Here is a 7462-nt window from a genome sequence, read left to right as displayed (position 1 = left end):
CTGGGGGTGAGGCTGAATCCAGGGCTCAAATCCTGCCAGAAAGCACAACTCTCGCTCTGCCTCGGGCTCACTCTCCTCTGTGGGCTTTGTCATCAGGTGGCCTCACTCCACCCCTGTGCCCGGTGGGTCCAGACTCCTGCCCTTGCTGCTTCACGTGCAGAAGAAGCACATTCCCCCAGCCTGTCCGGCAGAGGCCCTGAATACAGTGCACAAGGTGGGTCGCAGGCCACCATCCGTGACCGGATCCCTGTGGCAGAGCACTGGGGTCCTCTCGCGGGCTCAGGCCAGGCCCCACACCCAGCCCCAGCCCGAAGGGGTGACGAGTCACCACCAGAAATCCAAGTGGTGCTCTGAGGAAGGGGTCAGGGCACGGGGCAGAGGCAGGAAACGTCCCCTGTGCTCTGCAAAAGGCCACCTCCTTAGACAAGTTCAAGCTCAAGTGCTCTGGGAGTTGATTGTGACAGTTGGGTGAGGGCTGGCACACTCGGTGCAGGGACAGCCTGGGGGCAGCGGCGTGTCTGCTGCGGGTGGGCTCCTGCTCCCCCAGAGGGGCACGCTGGCGTCGGTGAAGTACTAACCCCTGCGAGCGTGACCCCGTTTGGAAACAGGGTCCTTCAAATGTCACACCGGGCCAGGGTGGGCCATAAACCCAATGCCAGGTGTCCTTCTAAGAGAAAGGGGAAGGAAACTGGACAGACACAGGGAAGGCCACGTGACGATGGGGTGAGGGACCGAAGCGCTGCAGCCGCAAACTCAAGAATCCCAGGAGCCGTCAGAAGAGGAAAGAGGCAGGAAGGGTCCTCCCCTGCGTCCCCCGGAGGTAGCACAGCCCTGCCCACACCTTGCATCCGGACTTCTGCCCTCCAGAACAGGGAGTGCCAACTCCCGTTGTTCTAGCCCCTCCCCCGCCCCCATCTGGAGTAACTTGTTTCAACAGCCACAGGACACTCATATTCTGTCCGACCCTGACACTGGGCTATGACCCAACACTGCATCCAGGCCCCTGACACGGGCCCTCGGGCTCGCCGGCCCATCATGGACAGTGAATCTCCCAGACCCATGAGGGTCCCAACCTGGTGTTTTCCAGCGGGGCCTTGGGGAGGTTTGAGGAAGTGGTGGCCCTAATGGCTGGGAAAGTCCTCCAGGCCAGCCTTGTGACTCTGCTCCACAGGTGACCCCAAAAAGCTCCTGATGGAAGGGAAACCCCACAAGACCCCCTCCAGCCCAGCACAGCTACACTGCATGCACCAGAATGCACCGTGGCTACTGGCCGAGAATCCCCAAATACCAAACTGCTGCCGAAATGCATTGCTGTCACACCTTCTGAGCCCACGTGGCCAACTCCAGCTGGCGGTCTCTGCTACCTGGACACTGGATTGGCTCAGTGCCTAACGGAGACTCTAAATCGAAGCCGTCCTGACCAAGCCAGCCTCTCGGGCTCGTGCCGTCTCAGCTCAAGTCCGATCTGATGGCTGCGGTTCAAGGTGGAACGCCCAGGCACTGCCGGCGGACAGACCAGGGTTTAGGGCCTGACTCTACCGTGTACTCTGGAAGATGCTCAGCCTCTCCCCGGGCCCCCAGCTAGAACAGATAACTAACTGTACAGCCGTACTTCCCGACTCCTAGGACTGCAGTAAGCAGGAACTGAGATGCCACACAACATAGATACTCGCTTGATTATATCATGCTCAAACACCCATTTGATAAATATTTATTGAGTATCTAATATGCGTCAGCCAATATCCTAGAAACTAGGGTTACAGTGGGACACCAAACAGATGTTTTGGAGTTTATGAACAAGAAGGTGATGATGAAGCTAAGACTCCTCCCTAGACCATGAGATCATCAAGACCAGGAGCTGTGTCTCCCATTTCCTGGTCCCTCGGTGTCTAGCACAGCACCTTGCCCATAGTACGTACTTAACAACTATGTGTGGTTCACGGACTTACTCTTCAAGAACTCCTCTGGGGTAGTTCAAAGTGGCCCCCGTGCCAATCTCTTTGAAGTCATGTGTTTTATCTTTAAAAGTGGCTTGGGCTTTTCATTCCATTCTATGGTATATTCGTGTTTGCTTTACTTATAAACAACAAGAACTGTTTTCCAAAACGTTGAGTGAAAACGATGCCCCAAGAAAACATACCCTGTTTACTCCTGTGGCTTCCGAGATACTACACACGCACATACACACACACGGCCCCTCAGGCCGCCCCACACACGTCCGGAAGCCCAGAGCCCGGGGCCGGAAGTGCAAGCCCAAGCTGATGAACGCTCTGGATGAGGAGTCTCCCTCCCCTGGTGACACCGGGTCAGGGGAGCTGCACAGGCAAGGCCCCAAAGGCAGCTGGCGCACTGCTCGGCGCTCCGCAGGGCAAGGACGTTGACTTGGGCTCGGGGACTTTGTGCTGAGAGCCAAAACAGATCACCGTCCGAAGGCCCTGCAAAGGTCTCTGGAAACATCATTTTCCCTGTAAAACCCCAGTGCTCCCAGCCTGGGGAAGCTGCGTCGTCAGCCTGGACAGACCCCGGCCCACGAGGCAGGGGTGTCCCTTCCGGGAGCCCCGCAGATGCCGTCAGCTGGCATTTCAGGAGCTGCAGCGTGTGGCCGAGTCTGCAGGCGAGCCGAGGGACGCGCCAGCCCCCGGGTGGCAGCCGCCCTTCTGCTACACCCCCTTCAGACGGGGACGCCAGCAGGAAGAGGCAGGGCGCTCCCCAGGCTCCTGGGCAGCCAGCACTCGCCCCAGCCCACACCGCCTGGCTCCCCAAGGCTCTGCTTCTTCATTTCCAAAGCGAGTCTTTTACGTGATGTCTTTCGGCCTCGGTTACATAACGGTCACCCTCAGAGCACGGAAGCAGAAAGCAGGTCACGGGTAATTTGACAATGACGCGTGTTCGGAAGTAAACTGGGCTTTACTGAGCGGATTAAAAGGCTTCTCCCGGGACCCCTGAGGACCCGCCCTTCCGATCTCAGAAGCTTGGCATCGATCTCAGAAGCTTGGCATTGATCTCAGAACCTTGGCATCGATCTCAGAAGCCTGGCATCGATAGGGACGTGAACAAAGGGGCAGTGATCTCACTCCCGCCCCTGCCTGGGGCAGAGGTAGATCTGGGGCTGGATCACACAGATCCGAGCTCCCCAAGCCGGAGAAGGTGCGTTCACCTCTGACGTGTGCGCGGTGCTGAGAAGTCAACAAAAGCCAGTGCGTTTCCCCGGAGGCGGGGGGAGGGGGGTGAATTTCACTCTCAACTTATAGAAATAAGCATTTCCACTTCCAAGCAAATAGAGCAGTGGGGTGCAGCAAACAACACGGCCGCGAATGCTCGCCACCAGACTCGACACGTTTAAAGGAATGTCACGCCCAGCAGGACAATTCGGGCCCCCATCCAGCGCTCAGACTGCACCAAGTCTCCTCCACCTCTTCAGAAGGCAGGTCTAACAAGGGGAAGAGGAACGTCAAGGCAAAGCCAGCCTCTGGGGACACGCGGCGCAAGCACGGAGCCTGGATGCCACCTCGTGTTCACATGGGGTATGACAGCCAGCCCCGTGCTCCCTCTGCAATGGTGTCGGGTTCACAAGCCGACGGGGGAGATCTTGTGTCAACGCAGGGACCTTGCGCTGAACACCTCCCCGCCTCTCCCCGTCGGCCCAGCTCAGCAGTGGGGCTCCCCCTCGGTCAACAGGCTCGTCCAGGGGAGGTGGTGTGCTCACCCCGAGCCTGGCCTCAAGAGCACTGGGGGCTTGTGTGCCCCAGGTTAGCTCCGCCAGAGATCTGGTTCAGGATCCAGGGTTGGGGCAGAAGCCTGTTGGTCTGACCCATTCTCCAGGCCACCTGGCAATGAATGCAGCGGTTTAAACCCACACTGCGTCACCTGGGGGAGACTATAAACCCCAGATACACGCAGGGCGAGGCCCACGCCTCAGTGCCTTCAGATGGTGGCCGGGTGGCCCTGCCTCACAGCCCGGGCCGAGGAGCCCCGGGACCAAGCCTGTTTCACTGTGAACTTCCACGTCCTCGGGGGGGAAGCCAGCTCTCGCCCCGGCTCCGCAGCCGGCCAGCCCGCCCAGCCGCCCGGGGACCAAGGGGCTCTGGGATGTGTAGTCGCCCGCATGTCCCTACATGTCCTATCACACGAAGTAACTGACAACCCAAGGGACGCAGGGCTTTTGTGCTAAAGCTGTAAAGGTCCCGGGTGAGCAGGACGAAGTGATGGCCCTGGCTCAGACCGGCAATGACCGGGCCCGACCTCAGCACGTGCGTTTCTGAGCAGCAGCCGGAGCGCCCATCAGATTCCTCCCGGGGACCGTAATCCCCGAAGGGGGACGGTGCCGCCTCACACTCCTACCTGTGATGCTCGCCCTGCAGGGCAGGTCTGGGAAGAGACGCTGAGCTGCTGGGATGTGATTGGTCAGCTGGACAACAGAGGCCCCGACTGTGGCTGATTTGGGTGTTGGCTTTCAGTGGGTTCGGGGGGTAAGGAAGCGGGGGCTGTCCCAGGAAGATAAGGAAGTCATTTGAAAAGATCCTGAGAGGTTGACTCGTCCTCGGGTTTGGACACGTGTATTCAGTTAACATTTACTGAGCACCCACTTGTGCCAGGGGTCGTACAAGGCGCCCAAGCAAAGACAGCCACACCGCAGCCACAGATGGGGCTCTGGCGTGGCCACCTGGGGTCTGAATCCCAGCACTGCCTTTACTGGCTGTGTGACCTCAGCCAAGTTGCTGCACCTCTCTGTGCCCCTATCCCTGACTTCGTAAGATGGGCGTGAATAACTCCTGGATGTTATGAAGAAATGATGCATGAGAATGGTAAGCCAAGGCCAGGCTCGAGCACACTGAGTGTGCTCGCCAGCCTTCGTGCGGTCTAGGGTTTAGGCGATGTGTGGCGTGAGCCCGCAGCTGACATGCGTGAAGGCTGCGGGAACAGTGCTGAGGGTGCGTTGCACGAGGGCGGGGGAGGGGGGGGCCCGCAGCTCTGATGGCAAGTCAGACACAAGAAGGTAATATCAGCATCAACTCCTGAAGCATTTCCAAGTGGCCAGAAGACTTAGCACACTCACAGCATTTCTTTTTTTTTTTTTGTACTTTTTTTTTTTTTTGAGAGAGAGCGTGAGCAGGGGAGGGTCAGAGAGAGAGGGAGACACAGAATCCGAAACAGGCTCCAGGCTCTGAGCTGTCAGCACAGAGCCCGACGCAGGGCTCGAACCCACGAACCATGAGATCATGACCTGAGCCGAAGTTGGACGCTCAACCGACTGAGCCACCCAGGTGCCCCACTCACAGCATTCCTAAGAGTCGTTATCAAAAAAGTGCTATCTACTTTCTCTTAACCTAAAAACACCTTTTTCTCCTTCAAATAGCAATATCAAAGATACATTAAAAACACGTGGCAGGCAACTGGGTGGCTCAGTCGGTTAAGCATCCAACTTCACATCAGGTCCTGTTCTTTTGTTTTGTGAGTTCAAGCCCTTGTGCTGGCAGCTCAGAGCCTGGAGCCTGCTTTGGATTCTGTCTCCCTCTCTCTGCCCCTCCCCCACTTGTGAGTGCTCTCTCTCTCTCCCCCTCTCTTTCTCTCTCTCCCTTTCAAAAATAAACATTAAAAAAATATTATTAAAAATACATATTCAGGGGCTCAGCCAGTTGAGCATCTGACTCTTGGTTTCAGCTCAGGTCATGACCTCACAGTTCATGGGTTCGAGCCCCGTGTGGGGCTCCTCACTGTCCATGCAGAGCCTGCTTGGGAGCCTCTCTCTCCCTCTCTCTGCTCCTCCCCGAGGCAGGCACGTGCACTATCCCTCAAAACAAACTTAAAAAAAAAAAAAATACCATGTTCAACTTATTCAATTGTTCTTTTCGGAAAAAAAAAATTACTGACCATGCCCTCCGCCCCCACCACAGTGGCTCTGGGACATGTCGTGGGACCCGGGACGCCTCAGGCTCCTCACAGCCCCAGCTGACAGCCTCTCGGCGACGGGAGGCCACACAGAACCTCCTCCACATCGCAGGCCCGGCCACGCGCTGCTCTCACCCTGCACCAGGCCTTCTCGAACACCCGTGCTGGGCCGATCCTGCGTGGGAAAGACCGAGAACCAGACTCGGCTGCTGTGAAAGAAGGAACCACCTTGCCCCGTAGCGCATGAGAGGTACAGGGAAGCAGACGGGACACAGGAAGCAGACAGGAAGCAGACAAATTACGGGAAGCAGACAGGTTATAGGAAGCAGATAGGACACAGGAGGAGACAGGAAGCAGACAAATTATAGGAAGCAGGCAGGAAGCGGACAGGTTACAGGAAGCAGATGGGTCACAGGAAGCGGACAGGCCACAGGAAGCAGACGGGACACAGGAGCAGACAGGTCGTGGCGGCAGACAAGAAGCGGACTGGTGCCGGAGCCGTGGCAGACCCTCCGGACTTCCGTCTGCCGCTGTCCCGCACTGGGAAGGGCTGCTCCCCGGACCGCCTCCTGGCCACGCTCTCCGACAGGTACGGCTGCTAACCACTCGGGCCCAGAACGGGTCGTCATCACGCTCACCTGCGCTGGGGCGGACTTGCCCTCCCTTCTCGCGGCTCCCCCTCAGTTCAGCCCTCGCCCTGCCGCACTTCTCCAGCTTCTCCAGAGCCCGTCAGTGGTCAAAGCTCCTCGTCCTCACCTACGACCATCCTTCCTTCTCTGCCCTTTGTAACCGTCTCACGGATTGTTTCATTCTGGAGGAAGCCATCGTGCTAGGACCTTCTGCCTGCTACGGCTGCTCCAGAAGTGGGCTGTTGGCTGTCCCTTTGCAGGGAGTGACTTTTATTAATTATATTTATTTTTTATTTTTAGAGAGAGGGGGAAAGCGGGTAGGGGAGAGAGAGAGAGAGAGAGAGAGAGAGAGAGAGAGAGAATGTTAAGCAGGCTCCATGCTCCACACAGAGCCCAATGCAGGGCTCGATCCCACGACTCTGGGATCGTGACCTGAACCAAACTCATGAGTCTGACGTTCAACTGACTGAGCCACCCAAGCGCCCCAGGAGCGGCAGTTAAACTGCAGGGTGGAAAGCTGCCTGCCAGCTGGTAACACGGTGAACGCCGCGAGTGACAGGCAAACACAAGAGTGAACAGGGACACGGTGCACTTGCGAGAGCATCGAGCTCTCCCGGCAGAAGGGGAGGCGCAGCCAGGCAGCGGCTCTGCAAACGGCCCCGCGTGGAGACCGGGTGCCCGGGTCTGTCGGGGGCCCCACTCCCAGGGGCGCGGGGACCCCCAGCCTCCCCGGCGGTCCCAGAGCCCTGGCCCAGCTTCCCTCCTGCCCCCGCGGCGCTTCAGCCCCACTGATGGCTTTCAGCTCTGTCCTCCCGGGGCCTCGGTCCAGAACTGTCCCCACCTGCCACCCGCACCCCTACGCCAGGTTTGATGTTCTTCCTGGCTCGTCTCACGTTACGTCCTCAGTGAGCCCTCCCCCTCCCCCCCCCCCCGTCCCCATCCTC

The sequence above is a fragment of the Crocuta crocuta genome, unplaced genomic scaffold, assembly GCF_008692635.1.
Source record: "Crocuta crocuta isolate KB4526 unplaced genomic scaffold, BGI_CrCroc_1.0 scaffold61, whole genome shotgun sequence".
Taxonomy (NCBI): Eukaryota; Metazoa; Chordata; class Mammalia; order Carnivora; family Hyaenidae; genus Crocuta; species Crocuta crocuta.
This window is presented reverse-complemented; position numbering follows the sequence as displayed.